We start from the raw sequence: 17,244 nt of genomic DNA on the forward strand, positions 1-17,244 counted from the left end.
TGGAGTGAGGGTTATGGGAATAGTTTTATGACGTAGATAGGCAAAGATATCAGCATACCATGGAGACTCAGGACCAACAATCTCGCACACCACTTCAGAATCATTCTGTTCATACGCAGGAGTAAGAAGATTCTCAACGAGAAACTCACATTTTGGACTATATTCTGGCATGGCAATCATAGTAGCAATAGTGGCCATGGCATCTGCTACTTTATTGTTAGCCCTTGGAACTTGTTGAAAGATAATTTCTCTAAAGTGTTGCTTAAGATTCTCAACTATTCGGCGGTAGGGCAGCAATTTCTCATCTTTGGTGTGATATTCATCAGTCACTTGTTTGATAACCAATTGTGAGTCTCCAAAGACAAGAAGATTCTTAATATTCCATTTAATGGCTTGACACATTCCTGTCACTAATGCTTCATACTCAGCTATGTTATTTGTACAAGGGAATGAAATTTTGTAGGACTTAGGAATTAAATCCCCTTGTGGTGTTTCAAATAAAACTCCTGCCCCTGATCCCTTTCATGTAAAGGATCCATCAAAAAATAGTTTCCATGATATACTAGGGGCTATAGTCATAATGGTATCATTTGGAAAGTCTTCCACAATAGGGTGACTGCCTAGAAGAGGTGCTTCAGCTAACTAATCTGCGATTACTTGTCCCTTAATAGCTTTACGCTCCTTATACACAATGTCAAATTCACTTAGGATTAAGACCCACCTTGCTGCTCGACCAGTGAGGGTGGCTTTTGACAATAGGTATTTGAGTGGATCAATTTTGGCAATGAGAAATGTAGCATGATTAAGCATATAATGGCGTAGTTTCTGTGTACAAAAGACTACGGCCAAATATGCTTTTTCAATAGGAGTGTAATTCAGCTCATAACCCACTAGTGTTCGACTAAGGTAATATATGGCTTGTTCATTTCCATTATCATCTAATTGTGCTAGGAGTGCTCCTAAGGCAAATGAAGTAGCTGAAATGTACAAGATCAATGGTCGTCTTGCTACTAGAGGGACTAAAACTGGACAATTAGTTAAATATGCCTTGATTTGTTCAAATGCTTTTTGGCATAAGAAATCCCACTGAAACTGATTTCCTTTACAAAGCAAATGCTGAAGGGGATGAACTTTATCAGCTAACTGTGACACAAATCTTCTGATTGATTGTAATCTTCCTTGAAAACTGCGAAGCTCTCTTAATGTGGAAGGAGGAGGCATATCCATGATGGCCTTTACTTTTGCAGGGTCTACTTCAATTCCTCTTCTGGATACAATGTAACCTAATAATTTACCAGATTTGACCCTAAATACACAGTTTTTTGGATTAAGGCGCACTTTTTACTTTTCCAATCTTTCAAAAATAGTAGTAAGGACATCAATGTGGGCTTCTCTAGTCTTGCATTTTCCTAAAATGTCATCAACATAGTCCTCCATTATGATGTGTAGAAGATCATGGAATATGGTAGTCATCGCGCGTTGGTATGTGGTGCCAGCATTTTTCAAACCAAAGGGCATGACTTGATAACAAAAGGTTCCCCAAGGCATGATAAATGTCATCTTATGTTGATCTTCTTCTGCAATCTTGATGGAAAATCCATCCATCAAAGACAACATCTCATGTCCAGCCATCAGATCCACTATGATGTCTATGTTGGGTAGTGGAAAATCATCCTTAGGACATGAGAGATTCAAGTCTCAAAAATTAGAACAAACACGAATGCCCCCAGACGCTTTTCCCATAGGAACAATATTAGAGATCCACTCGGGATAATCAATGGTTCGAATGAACTTTGCTTCAAGCATCTTTTGTAATTCTACCTTGACTAGAAGTGCTACCTTAGGATGCATTTTACGCAACTTTTTTTTTACTGGCTTAATTTTGGGATCAACTGTCAAATGATGTACCACTAAGTCTCTATCCAATCCAGGCATATCTTTATAGGTCCAAGCAAGGTTGATTTTTCCTTTTTTCAAGAATATTGTCATAGCTTTTTGTTCTTCAGGACTCAAGGTGGCAGCAATGTAGGTAATTTGTGGATTATCTTCTGTTCCCAAGTTTATTGCAATAGTGTCTTCATTCAAAATAGATGACTTTTCTAGTGGCAAGGATTTGAATGGAAAATTCAACTCTCCCTCTTCTGGCGCCTCTAAGAGGTTTTCACGAGAAGATGCGTCCTTTATTTTATCCTTTTCCTCATCCAAAAGTGCCCTAGAAGGGTTTTCACTAGAGGATGTTTCTTTGATTTTTTTATTTTTGTTTTCTTTTTCACTTTTGTGACTAAGAGAGTTGATTTGGCTACCAAAGTAGGCTTTTTCATCATATTGGATCTCATGCTCGTAATCTCGAAGATCTTTAAGGCCAAAGAGTGTCATCACTGCCTCATCAGACTTACAAATGTCCAAACTTGGTGGCGTATCTTGAAGGTCCCAGTCTACCATGTCAAGGTTAATGAGAGGTAGATCAATGGATGAAAGGTCATTTATGGTAATGGTATGGACATGATTATTTAGGTCATCTTCGACGTATTGGAAAGGCACTTCGTAGAATTCCTCCTCTTCAGTCTCAGATTCAGGTTTGGCCAAATAGTTGTCAGCAAAGGTAACCTTAGGTTTGAGGGAACCCAAACCACATCTTTTAGGATAGCTATTAGCTTCTAGGGGTTGTCTAATTCCATTCTCATTTGGGCCAAGACCAGTACCATGATATCCCATGTTTTCAACAATGGGAAGTGCTTTGACATATTTATCCTTAGGAAACTCCACAGGTTTGTTTTTGCCATCATAATATAACCAATCCAAAATATTATCTTCCATGTGTTCATCACTAAGGGAACCCCAATGTTCAAATGTTGTTTTGTTAAATTGCATGGTTTCCTTATCAGTAGAGGATGGCAACTGTGAAGGCTTTCCATGGGAACGAGGGGAGAGTGGTAATTGTCCCACACACAAGGCATTTTCAAACTTATACTCTCCCATTCCCAAGTCATAAAAAGGTAGTCTTTTTCCCTGTAGTGTTAACTTTAACATCTTCAACTTTCTCTTTTCCTTTACGAGAATTTGAACTCTCATGGGCTGTTTCTGGTATTGGAAGGGAAGCAGTTTCTTTAATGACAAGGGGCTTAGGTATGACTGCAAAAAACTCACTTATAGGACAAAGATTTGCCGGGGTACCTTCCAATCTTCTACAAAATTCAAAAGGTGTAGGATCCCCTGGAATTGTAACTTCTCTCCCTTGGTGTGGGAATTTCAAACATTCATGATATGTGGAAGGCACTTCTTTGAGAGTGTGTATCCATGGTCTACCAAGCAAGATGTTATATGGAAAATCTAAATCTAGGACATGACATTCAGTATTGATAATGGCTGGTCCAACTTTGAGAGGAAACATAATAACTCCTTTTGATTCCCTTTCTCTTTCATCATATGCTTTTATAGTAATTATTTTACTAGAATCAAGGAGATCCTCTGGAAGTCCCAAGAAATGAATCATCTTTAATGTACAAAGATTTAGACCGGATCCATTGTCTATGAGGACTCTTTTTATTTTATGGCATTGTATAAGGACTTCAATATGGAGCAACATATTATGGTTGGGATTGGGAGCTTGGAAATATTTATCTGTGAAGACCAAATGTTGTTGAGCGACAAGGTTTCCAATTATGGCAGTAAATTGGGCGGCACTAATATTATCATGGACACAGGACTCTAAAAGGACCTTTTCCAAGATTTCCTTATGTACAGGCAAGGTGGTAAGAAGCTCAAGGATGGATATTTGTGCAGGAGTCTTACCTAGTTGGGATAATACATCATAGCGTGAAGTGGGCCTTTGTGGAGTGGATGGCGTAGCAAGCGCGTGTGGAGCTGGTGAACTACTGTTATTGGGAGTAGCTGCTTGCAAAGTGAGTCTTCCACGTCGAGTGATTGCATCACAATCAGCTGCTTGTAAGACAAGGGTATTCACATGAGTGTCTACCCTTTCGATGTGACCACACAAGGAGTCAAAACCACATATATCGTTGGTATCTATTTTACCACACAAGGAGTCAAACCTTGATATGTGGTTAGTAGAGTAATCATAAGGTACATTGTTTGATGTGGAGGCTTGATTTGTATTATTGTTACTATCGTTGTGATCGGGAAATGGCTTTTGAAATATTTTCAACTTAGCATTTTTAGAGGAAGGACCTCCTTCCACTTCAATTTCTCCATTATCAACAAGGTTTTGGATAAACACTTTGAGTTTGAAACACTTATTGGTATCATGTCCTTTGACGCGATGGTACTTGCAATATTCATTTTCTTGATACCACCTAGGTTTTGGTTGATTTTCATCAAAAGGATGTGTATTAGGAAACACCATTAAGTTATGATCTACCACCTTTTGAAAGATGGCTTCCAATGGTTCATGGAAGTTGGTGAATGTCCTACTTCGATCATAATCACGATTGTAATTGTTACGTGGAAAGAATCGAGTTTGCTGATTACCCTGGTTGTCTTGATTTGAGTTATTGTTGTTACGGTTGCGGTAATTATTGTTGCTACCTCCTCGAAGGTTTTTGACATCCGTGACACCATCGTGTGTAACACCCCTATTCTTAGACCATGATCTAGGCTTGTTATCGTTGTTTGATTCATTATGGGAAGATGAAGAACTATAATGTTTGATGGTGCCTTTTTCTAAAAGTCCACTTTCAATGTTTTTACCCTTTTTTATTAGAGTAGGAAAGTCCTCAGGACTCGCCATTTTCAAGTGAAAGGACATTTCAGGTATCAAATTTTTGATGAACATATCTACAAGATGAGAGTCCTCAATTTTGTATGGCATACGACTAGCAAGATGTCTCCATCTTTGCAAGAAATTGGCAAAAGTTTCTCCATTTTGTTGCTTAGTATTACACAAGTCACTTAATGAAACCTGATTGTCCGTGTTGTAAGAGTATTGTGCTATGAACTTATTTTCCAATTCATCGAAGGTAGTATAAGAATCCTTAGGTAGATTTATGAACCACTCAAATGCAGGGCCTCCGAGACTTTGTGGGAAGAGTCTCTTAAGGTAATCATCACTGTATGCCACCTCTTGACACAAAATATAAAACTCCCTTACATGTGCGATAGGGCATGTTTTTCACATATATTTATCAAACTTTGGAATCTCAAAACCAACCGAGAATGGAGTAACAGGAACAAATTTATCAAAAGGACAGATCTCATCAAGAGACAAGTGTCTTACCCCTTTATTGTTTGTACTGCGCACCACATTTTGTAGTTCATGGATTATTTGAGTGAGATGTGTTACTTGTGAGTTCGTTTGGGCTTGTGACTACTGGGGTGGTGGAGTTGTTCCATTTGAACCACCCTGTCAATATGCACTCATTGCATTTGGCGCCGATGTTGTTATCATGGTCGTAGGCACATGCAACTGAGGTGAAGGTGTAGGCTGTGTAGAAATGACCATTGGTTGAGTTGGTGCTTGACTAATACCAAGGCCTCCTACATTTGAAGTTGTTGAGATGTTTTGTGGAGCATTAGCATATGTGGAAAAATTTGATAGAGCATTGATGAATTGTTGAAAGATATCAGGGTTGGTTTGAAGCGTTGGTTGTGGTGAAGTGCTAGATGTGGGCATTGCACTAGTTGTCACCGTAGGTCCTTTTCCTTTGCTTGATGTTGGTATTGCACTTGAACTAGGTGCTAAGGGAGCACCACCTTTCTTGACTTGATTAAATAGGATGTTCTCATCAAAACTTGTAGGAACGTTAACACCATCCTTGATCAGATTTAAGAATATGTCGTTCTTGTTTGCCTTAATGGATTTCTCCATCATCTCTACATTGTAAGGGTCTGCAAGGAAGGTCTTAACCTCACTAGAAATATCACCAAAATAAATAGGGTCTTCATCTTGGTCTACTTCTTCATCATTATCACTTGGATTGCCATTATGAAAAGGTTGTTGTGGCTCTTGGATATTAGGCATACCAAGGTTCGGATTAGAGGGAATCACATCCCCTAATGAAGTTGTAGCTAAGAGAGGAAGATTCTCCATTTCTAATTGCTTTGTTGATTCCCACAAATGTGTTTTGGGGTTGAATGTAAACCTTCCTGATCATGTGTTTACCATACAAGAATGGCCAAATGATGAATGAAGGCTTATGAGAGAAATAGAAAATGAAAATGAGAGCTCTTAACCTTAGATGATTAGTGGGTCAACTACCCAAATTTGAACAAGAGACCTTAGTTTAGCAAACAAAATGATATTGAAAGATAATAGTATCCTTTTCTTACCAAAGATAGTCAAATATGATCTTGTAGGCAAGATAAGACACCAAATGGATCACTTACTATTTGGAGACTGACTTGTGGTCCCAAATAAGCAAGGTAAAGTATTGAGTGAACTGCTTACTATTTGGAGATTGACTTGTGATCCCAAATAAGTAAGACTTGAGTATCTTTCTCTTACCAAAGATAGTCAAATATAATCTTATAGGAAAGATAGGACACTAAATGGATTGCTTGCTATTTGGAGACTGACTTGTGGTCCCAAACAAGAGAATGTGATTAGGATATGATGTTTGCTTATGGATGTAAGGTCTAATGTCACGATAAAAAGATGTTTTTAGGTTTTTAGCTCTCTTAGAAGAAAGTTTGAAGATGGAAGAAATGGAAATGAATAAGAAAGATGAATGTATGATGGCCACTTGTACGGTTGATTCAATTTTTGTTTACGGGAAATAAGAACCTTGGGTTTACACCTGGGAAAGCAGACCAGTTTTGAAGTTTTCCGTTATAGGTGATCCTATCGTAGCGGTCTTTCCTAGCTTCTTCTTTTTGAAAGTCCTTGATCGCGTAGCTGAATTGTTTATCACCGTGGTTTAGTCTCTTCCTTTCTTTGTAGATAGGGGGTTTGGACAGTTCCACTTTCTTATGCTTGGTTTGGTTGACTTTTTTGGTCATGGCAAGAACAAAACAAGACTCAAACTTTTTGACATCAAAAATAAACTCAACCAAAACTCAAAATGTGACTCTAGTGCAAAACTTCCAAAAGATGACTGTGTTTCAAAGAGACCTCACGTAACCTATCTTACTGTAAAAGGTTCCCTCACAATTTCACTCATTTTTTTGGCTTGTTTGAAGTTTTTGTTTTGTTTTTTTTTTTTTTTGTTTTTTTTTTTTTTTTTTTTTGGATTATTTGAACAAACACACCAAACACAACAACAATCCTAATAAGGCTGATACTAGGCTGTACAAGGCTTAGCTAAAGGGCGTCCTCGATATACACTAGGTACGTGAGGCCCAATTCTATAGATGAAAGGAAATACTGCCACATAGCTAGGGGGAAACTATAACCCAATCTCCTCCTTCACTTCCCAAAGGTATAAAGTTCTTTGGGGCTTAGCCAAGAGTGACAATATTTACACTTTCAAGAGAGGTGTTTTTCGATTCACCTCCTGATTTTTATACTCCGCCAGAATGTTGGAGTTGAGGTCATCCCAAGGGGTGATAAAATCCTCAAGCAAGCCTCCTAATAAAATGAAAAAAAAATCCACTTATTTCTTGTGCACCCAAGGTCGCCCAAAGGTGCGAGGGGAGAGAATACGTAAGTGGACTTGGGCTTTAAAAGACACTTGTTCGTTATCCACAAAAATTTAGGTTTGCTACTCTAATTGAAGACACGTGTGTTTAGAGCATAGAAGGTTCTTTCCAACTTTAAATAGCAGAAAATAAAATACTAAAAGAAAATGCTGAAAATGGAAATGATGAAATGAAAATGCTGAAATGAAATTAATTTTTCTTGGGGCTTTGGATGTGAGTTCATTTTAAGGCCCAAATCCAAATGTGCTCTATACTAAATGTACCCGTTTAAAACGCTCCAATTTCAAATGTGACCTAGTCTTTTGCACTTTAGTTCATCCTCTAACACAAATCCTCGACCTGCAAAGTCACAAAATGCTCAAGAAAACTGTTAACCATTAGTTTAAACCATAACAGTCACAGACGCTAATAATCGGAGACACTAAAACATGAAGATGACAAAGCACAAAGCGCAGATGACAAAGTGCAGAGCGCAGATGCTAAAATGAAAATTGCAGACGCTAAAATAAAAAGCGAAGATGCTAAAATGAAAATTGGAGACGCTAAAATAAAAATTGGAGACGCCAATTTCAGATCCCAGATGACAGATCACAGAGCGGAAACGACAGAGAAATAAGCGCAGACGACAGAATAAGTAATACGCAGACGCAAAAAGAAAAGAACCTGATTTTTTTTTGGCGGTGGCGCAGACTGTTATTCTCGGAGACACTGATTTGTAGAGACGCTGATATGCGTAGATGCGCAACGCAGACGACACTATGACTATCAGAGATGACAAAATGCTAATTCGAACTGTAGAAAATTGTATTAGCAGACTTCTGAAGCGAGATCAGGGACGTGGGTCCCACTGGGCGTGCCAAAATGTGTGCTAAAAAAATGTAAAAATTGCTGGAAGCCAAAGGAATCAAGCTAATTCAAAAGAAATTCACAAAAGCGACCAACAAATCAAAATTCCAACTACCTCTTATACTCAACAAGGGCAGCTATGTGTAGTCATTGTTGGTGTATCTCTGATGGAGGGTATGTTTGGTATGCTCTCACAAACACAACAATAAGTAAATCCCTTGTGTGGAAGTGCAAATGTGAATGTGAGTGCAAAATGAATGTGCAATATGATCCTAGACTATATGAAAAGAAGAATACTTTCAAGATATGACTATGGAGGAAGTCACACTCAAAAGGTATTCTATGACGGAATGAACATGAAATTATGAAAACTATCTAGAGATGCAAGCTATAACTAAATGAAAACTAAAACTAGAATGTAAACTAAATATGCAAGATGCAAGCTATAGCTAGAATGAAAGCTAAACTAGAATGTAAACTAAATATGCATGCACAACAAAAACTAAGATGCAATACAAAATGTAAATCTTACCAACTATCAAATCACTAAGATGCAGCCTATGAACTCCATATGAAAATATACCTTATAATGCAAGCTCTCAATGTGGTGATTCTAGACTCAAAGCGATGGTGTATCAATGCAATCCAATAATCCTCTCTATATGCAATGCTTGAGACAAGGCTTCTATTTAAAGACTCTTAGGAAACATCTAGAGGGTGTCTAGAAGATAAAGATAAGGATAAGGATTAACAATTAAGCATCTTATCTCTTTATCTCATATCCTTGGTTAGGAAGATAAAATGATGAGGTGGCACATGTGTGTAGAAAGTTCTCAAGTTGTAGACACCATGTGCTTAAAAAGAAATGCAAACCCTTATGATGACAACTCATAAGAGTACACATACTCTTAGACTCATAAATTAGGATAAAAATTAAATTAAATTAAATTTAATTTAATTTAGGTCTAGAAGAAATTAATAGAATATGGAGGATTTTAAATAAATAAAATTTATTTTAAAAAAGAATATGTGGAGGATTATGTGTTAATTTAAATTAACACATTAGAGCTAATAAGTATTTAAATTAAATTTAAATACTTAGGCAAAAATGAACTTATTTAATTAAAATAATTTAATTAAATAAGTAGAAGAATGTGACTAGTATTAATTAAATTAATAAAGTCATTCAGGACAATTTTTAGTGTATACAGGGTTAACTGTAGGAAGTTATTACTAAGTAACTATTGAAGTGAAGTCTCAAGAAGTATCCCCAAGGGTGTAAATTTTCTATCTTTGGTTCTAGGATGCCTTTGAGGTCCATCCTATGTGGAAGTCTCAGTTTTCTATTAAGGAGGTGATGTTTAATTGGGAGTTGGCAAATTTGTAGGGTTTACACCTTTCAAAGTGAGTTGAGGTTCTATTGTGCTAATTGTGCGTGCATCCATGATGCCATCATTAGTCACATTCTTGTTTTTGGAGAAAAAAATTTCCTTTTCATTGGAGGAGTTGGTGTTTGTGTTTTCCTTGTTTATCTTGAGGATTCCCTTACATATAAGAGCATCTTCAATATTAGCCCCTTTTTTCATCAATTTAGAAATGGTTCTTGGACTTTTGATTTTGAGTTCATACATCAAGTTGAAGACTAAGTTTTCAATGCATAGGTTAACTTGTTGTTCTTTAGGAACATCTAGTGAGCATTGACTAACTAACTTCTCCATCATAGTAAGAATGTAATAAATGGTTCTCCCTTCTTTTGTTTAGTTGAACACAAATCGAAAAGTGTCACTTTATTTGTAATGTTAAAGGCAAAGTGGGAGAAGAACTTTTTTGCTAGCTCTGACCAAGATTTGATAGTACCAAGAAGTTTGGAGTACCATTCAAGTGTGGGCCCACCTAGAGAATGAGGGAACAATCTCATGAGGTAGGTGGTATCATCACTGAGTTCAGTACAAGAGGCACAAAATTCTTAGATGTGATCAATGGGGTTTCCTTTTCCTCAGTATTTTTTGAATCTTGGAGCCTCAAAGTGTTTTGGGAATGGAGGCATATACAAACTTTTATTAAATGGATTAGGGCATAGATCCCTTTCTATATATAGAGTCTATTTCTTTTAGACTCCCAATGCCTCGACTTGTTTGGAAAGTCATTTGAATTATTGTAATAGCTGTTCATTAGGGTTTTTCATGATAGCTTTCCCTTCAAGTCTTTTGTGTCTATGAGTAGACTATTTGCTATGGTGAGAATTATGTCTACTCGAATCTGGCATTTTTGTGTTTGATAAGTCTGGTGATGTGTCACTAGGTGGTGAAGGTACGTTAGTACCTCAAAGACAAAAGGGTCCTTGTTGTGATAGATATTGGGATACTTGTGGTATTTGATGTAGCACTTGTTGTGATATCAAGTGTGATTGATGTACCATGTGTTGTTGTTGTACCATTTGTTGTGATGGTTGTTGGGATACCTATTGCTTGCATGTGAGACCATGTATGTGACTATTGTTGTATAGGTATCTATTGAGGTTGTTGTGGCACATGCTATTTTTGTAACAAATGTTATTGATATGCAATTTGTTACTCAAGGTGTCTTTGGTATTCCAACTATTGTTTGAGTCACTCTTTTTGTTTAGCAAGCATGGCTTGTTGTTGTTGGAATTGTTGCGCATACATTGCATGGAAGTCAAGTGGGTTTACATTAGATTGTGTGTTAGGGATGTTGGATGCTTGCACCACTTCAGGTTTGTGTGGTTGATGTTGTTGTTGATATATTAAATGTGTGTTGGAAACATTAAGTCCTTGGACTATTGTAGGTTGATGTTGTTAGGGTAGTTGGTTATGTCCTTGAGAATTGATCACCATGTTAATATTGTTGTTTTGGCACCTTTGTGTGTTAGAGGCTTCTCCTTGGGACATCATATTGACTTGACAATGTGGTGTGTTCTTCTTTGGAATAGGTGTAATTTCAATAAGACTTTTCCTTTGTGCATCAATAGGGATTGTTGCAATTGATGTTTCACATGGTGTACTCATGGGAGGTTCCATAACATTTGATGTCATAAAACTTGGTAGGGTTAGGAGCAAAGGTGCACTTTGTTGATTATCCTCCAAAGAAGGTATGTTTGTCATTCCTAGAGTACAAGTCCCTTTAGGCATGTCTTTTTGCTGCACCATGCAATTGAGATCAAGTCTTAATGTCCTTTTAGGATACTTAAGAAGAGCCTTGTTTCCTTTCATTGGTTGTGGTTCATCAAACAAGGGATTAATGTTGATGTGTTCAAATGTACTTTAAAGGATTTTGATGGTTGATTCCTTATGGGACCTTATAGGCACTATTATTGTGTTTGAAAACTCCAAAGGTTGTTTTCCCTTATCTAAGTCCAAATTGATCATGGGTTGTATGTGTTCAATTTTTGTGTTGGTTTGATGTTTGGACTTAGGCCCCTCCAAGTTTGGGTTAAATTTGACAATTTCTTGGGCTGCCAAAAGTTTGAAGTTCTTACAAAAAAAATTGTCTTGACATGCCCTAGCCATTTCACCAATAGTGATGCCATAATCAATGTTAGAGTCATAATTTAGGTGTACAATACCTTGTTGTGTGTTTGATGTATTAGAGTTGAAGGTACTTGTGTTGGGTTTGTCGAATTCAAAGGAATGTATTTGTTCATCCTCATGTGTGGTTGGTACACTTCCACCTTTGAGTGGTATCAAAACAAATATAGTTTCAAAGTTAGCACTCCATTGAACCATCCCATGTGTAGTGGAAGTGTTTGAAGGAAACCTCATGGTAAGTGCATTATTTAGGGTTTTTTGTGCCATCTCTTGATTATGGTGATCTTGTGGATACATGTTTAAGTGGTCCGCAAGTAATGGTTGTGATGCCTCAATTTGGTCTACATCAAAGGTTTTTTGGTTTTTCTTACTCTTATTTTGTCTTGGACAAGGTTTTGGTTGTGTCGTTACCTTAGAAAATAAGGGTGGTAAAGTTCTTTAGGTCTCTAAGCTTATTGTGTCCTAGTGAGTGCTGGCATGATACCTAGGGATAAAATTGCAATAGAGGAAAACCTAAATGGACTTTCAGTCTCCCAAGTGTGCACCTAAACTACCAAATATGCTCATATAGTACCAAGTGGGCCCTTGGTGCACTTGGGGCCCTAAAGGTAAGTAGTTGGTAAGTATAAGGTATGCGGCTGGTAAAAAGAGGTGTCGGGATGCCTAAAATACAAAAAATGATTGATTTGAATGATTTTGAGTGTTTCATGGGGTTTTGGGATGCTATGAAGGCTATGGAAGTGTAGATTAGTGTTCTAGAACCTAGAATGAAATCCCTAATTACCAAGTGCACTCTAAAACTACCAACTACACACATGAAGTTTGCAGTTGGTAAAACAAGGGTGCAATTGGGAAAATAGGTCAAAACTTGATGATCTGGAAGTGGGTATGCAAGATGTGAGATTTTTCTAGGTTTTTAGGTGTTTAGGGATGTTATGCAACCTAGAAAAGTGCCAAATGAAGTAGGGTTTAAATATGCAAGATGAAAATGTTCTAGGGAAACTATGCAAATGCAAATGTGAATGATGTTTTGGGATTTTGACTAAAGGGTATGCAAAATGAAGATTAGTGTATGCAAAATGAAGGTTAGGGTTGGATTTTGCACTTGGTAATGATGCTAGAGGTTCATGTATGCAAGGTGGACTATGTAAGGGGTGGTGTGTTAGGGTTGATAATGATGTTTGGGATATGCAAAATGAGGGTAAATGATCAAGGAGACAAGTTAGTTGATAAATGAGTTGATAGAGTTTGCTGGTGGAAATGATGCTAGGATTTTGGAAAATTGCAAGATGAAGGGGATATACCACTAGGGTTAGTAAAAATGACATTTAGGGACACTAGAAATATGGTTATGCTAATGATAAGGGTATAGCCAAGGTTTTGAACTTAGGTGAAATCTTTGGAAAGTATTTTGTCTAGGAGATTAACCTTGTAAGGAAGGACTTTGGATCTTGACCAAAAAGTGATAAAAGACAAAAAGATCAAATTGATAAAAGATGACAAGGTCAAATCTATCAAGACACAAACAGAGTTTGACCAAAGAAAATGATAACAAAAGACAAAAGGACTTGTCAAGATCCATCATCCATCAACACTAGGAGACACTCTAGGACTCATACTTTATTTAGGATTTTGACTAAGTTCAAAGGTTTTGGGGTTCAAAATGCTAGTTATGCTCAGTGGATATGCAATATGCAAAGGTCTTGTTATCCATTTTGGCCTCCTACCAAAATTTGAACTTCAAATGCTTGACCCCACCCAACGGCTACTTCCCATCTTTTACATTATTTTGATGGTCCAAAAATATTGAAAAATGAATGGAAAAAGCTTATGTTATTTCTTTATTCCCTAAATTTTCTTCATGGGCATGCAACTTTCCTCACCATAGATTTGGTTCAGATCTACGGTGGGCGCTTTCCTACAATTTGGAAATACACGATCTTTAAATGTTGCGAGGAAGCCCCTTAATGACGTGTGGCAGGTGGTTCCATGTCCTTCTTGTGGGTTGTAGGATGTAAAAGGTGGCAAGGTGAGCTGGTGTTTTGATTGCTGCCCACTTTCTCACATTCTGAGCTTCGACAAACTTCCTGACAATGCGAGGAAGTGCTTTGGTGACACACGTCTAGGTGACATCACGGTAGATGTTGCCAGAGGTTTAGAAGTTATGGATTTTGAGCACCATTCGATGCAATCTGATCAACGATTGGTACATACTAGCAATAAGGAGTTGCAAGGATTTTAAGCAATGCGGGTATGCACCCTTGCGATACGTGGTTGGTGTGACGTCATGGGCCCACCCTTCTAAAAGAGGTAACAATGGCCCATCTTTCGTGGCATCTATCAGGTGAGTCAGAGTACAATAGGGGCATCTCATTGGTCAGTCTTGCTGACTACGTACACAATCACATAAAGCTTTGATTGTCATAGATTCAAAATAGATCAAGGGCTAGTGCTTCCCTGCATTAACAAGATGCGAGGAAGATAAGAAATGCGAGAAAGCACCTTGTTGCTATGTGTCCTTGTGGGGTTAGTTTTGTTGCAGGTGGTGCTAGTTGTTGCTAGGGTAGTTGCTAAGTCAAATGCCAAGTTTCTCATGGGCCCAAGAATTTCGAGGGGGCAAGCACAGCTTTTTGAGGATCTTTTGCGATCATCAATCTTGCAGAGATCAATGATCAGGGCATTCTCGCATTTTGAAAATACACAACCTTTAAATATTACGGGGAACCACATGAGGGACACATGTCCTAGTGGGCCAAGCCAAGGTGTTAATAGTTAGCATTGACGGTTGATCTGGTGGTTATGTATTATCGTGGTTAGGGTTTGAGGAGGTGGAATAGCTAGTCAGTTGGATGTGGTTAGCCATGAGAAGACCTTGCGAGATCGTAGGAGGATAAAAGACCATTGGCCCACGTGGCTCATTCTACTTGCCAGATTTGTTTGACTTGCTAATTTTGCTAATCCATAAGCTAGAACTAGAAAATTAGGTTTTCGAGCGCAATTTGATCCTTGCAATCAATGTCAACCACTCTAGAATGAATGCTACCCCTAGGAGAGCACTCCACCACCTCTGATCTGATCTATCGACTAGGTCAAAAAATTTAATGATGTCATTTCTATCTTCTTAGGGCCCTATTCCAACAAAGATCGGATATCATTACATCTAGATCTGTACTCAGATCAGATTTTCCCCATGATTATTCTCTGTAGGACTTCAATGCAGTGGTTGTAGAGTAATGTCAGTGGAGAAATATCTCAGTTATGCCTAAAATATAAAGGCAATTTTTGTACATTTTGTTTAGGTCAAACCTTCTCTGACTTCTCTAATATTGCTCTATAATTTCATGTGTAAATTCCCTTTGCCTCTGAACTATCTGGCATTCTGCCTTATCTCCTTCAACCATTGATGTAAAGTGCAAGAACTATTTTCCTCTTATTAGTGTTTTGTAGATATTTGTAATCTACATGACTTTATCTCTTCTGGCCTATGAATGATATATAAGTGAATCTTCTCTTTCCTTGTATCATTCATCTAGGTTTTTTGATCTGCATGTGGTTGTTAGATTAAAATAAGTCTGAATGGGTATATCTTTTGGTGTCATGATGGCTCAATAGTGCATGTATGGGCAGAGATTGGTTTGAACACTCTATTTTGGTGCATCACCTCCTTAGATTAGAATAGGTAGATTTTCTTTCATGCTCTCCTTCTCCCTTTTCCTCTCCAAGAATAGTTAGGTGCACCCTAATAGTAAGAGGAAGCTAGCCTTCTCTGGAGATTCAACCTCACAGTTCAAGTCCCATAGCTTGGAGGTTGTTTCCATGTTTCACAAGGTTGTCCTTAGGTAAGACTTTGGACAAGGGTGCAGACCTCTATGACAACAGTTTTTGGCATGCCCTATGGGACATATATTAGAAGATTTCAAGTCTACTAGTGCCAAGAAGAAAGATTTTAAGATCAATACTAAAGAGACAGTACTGGCTTCAGTGTTCAAGCCTTCAATTGGTTCATTCTACAAAGTACTTGGCAACTCTAAGCTTAAAATACATATGGTTCCAAACTAAAGTTGCAGCAATTCATGCCCAAAGCTGAAACAAGGGCATTTTCTAGAGGTAAATTTTAGTACCAAGAGCTTTCATTTTCAAATCTTAGAAGAAGGAGGACTAGAGTATCTTTATCACCAGTTAGGAGTGCAATAGTAAAAAATACACCTGCAAGATCTATTTCTACCCCTCCTACTATTAGATCTTAGCCTAGGTTGCCATCAGCACATATCAATAGACCACTGGTCTATATGGCACAGCCTAGAGCCCATACCTTTTCCACCTTTAATGGTGGAAGTCCTCTTTTATTTTCCCAAAGACATGACATACCGATAGCTGCACTTGAAGGTATACCAAAATTTACTAGTGAAACTTCTATCTCTCCCTCAAATCACATTAAAGAGGTTGCAAATGTTTGTAATATCCATGGTATTACAGAAGATGACGTTGCAGTTAGACTTATAGCCTAATCTCTGAAAGGAAAAGCACTACAATGGTATAGAGGTTTGGCTCATGGTTCTATAATAGATTGGGATGGATTAGAAGTAGGACTATATAAACATTTTGAGGATAAAAGTAACCATTTGTCACTTTTAGAATAGTTGACTACTATAAAAAGAGCCCCCCATGAATGTATGACTGATTTCAACTATAGATTTAAAAAGACATGGGATAGAATACCTGCTTCATTAAAACCTACCCTTGGTAATGCCTTCTTGCATTACCTCAGAGCTTTCAACAGTGACATTTCCACTATAATCCAAACTATGGGAGGAGATACCTTACCTAATGCTTATGACACAGCAATAAGGGCAGAAAATATATTGATACAAGGAGGGAAGTTAGCTCCAAGGCTTCTTGTGCCCTTCTTTCCTGATGTCCCAAACCTTCAACCAGCAATGGCTCCTCCTCCCACAGCTTCCACCTCACAATCCCTTGCTCTAGTCCCTCAACCTTCCACATCTTCAAATGGAATAGATGAAATCAAGGAGATGATGCAATCCATGATGATGAACATAGATAAGAGATTGCAAGGCCAAGAAAAGAAGTTAGAGGATAGCTTCTCTATGATGTAGAAAATGAGCAACAAGGTGGTGACTTTAGAAAGGTAGGCTCAAGGTAGTAAAGCTCATCAATTGCAACACCAAAATATGAATAGTGGTAGGCCCCCAAATCAAAATTATGGGAAAAATTCTTTTGATCAAAGTAGGGAAAGTAGTCA

At 37.8% G+C, this 17,244-nt stretch overlaps 1 pseudogene; it reads right to left on the reverse strand.

Moving 5' to 3' along the window:
- Positions 1-2,986: 2,986 nt before the first annotated feature.
- Positions 2,987-17,244, reverse strand: part of LOC149576442 (uncharacterized) — a 48,243-nt pseudogene continuing 33,985 nt past the window's right edge.

This window comes from Cupressus sempervirens, chromosome 1, assembly GCF_028749045.1.
Source record: "Cupressus sempervirens isolate cs-2001-9-10 chromosome 1, ASM2874904v1, whole genome shotgun sequence".
Classification (NCBI taxonomy): Eukaryota; Viridiplantae; Streptophyta; class Pinopsida; order Cupressales; family Cupressaceae; genus Cupressus; species Cupressus sempervirens.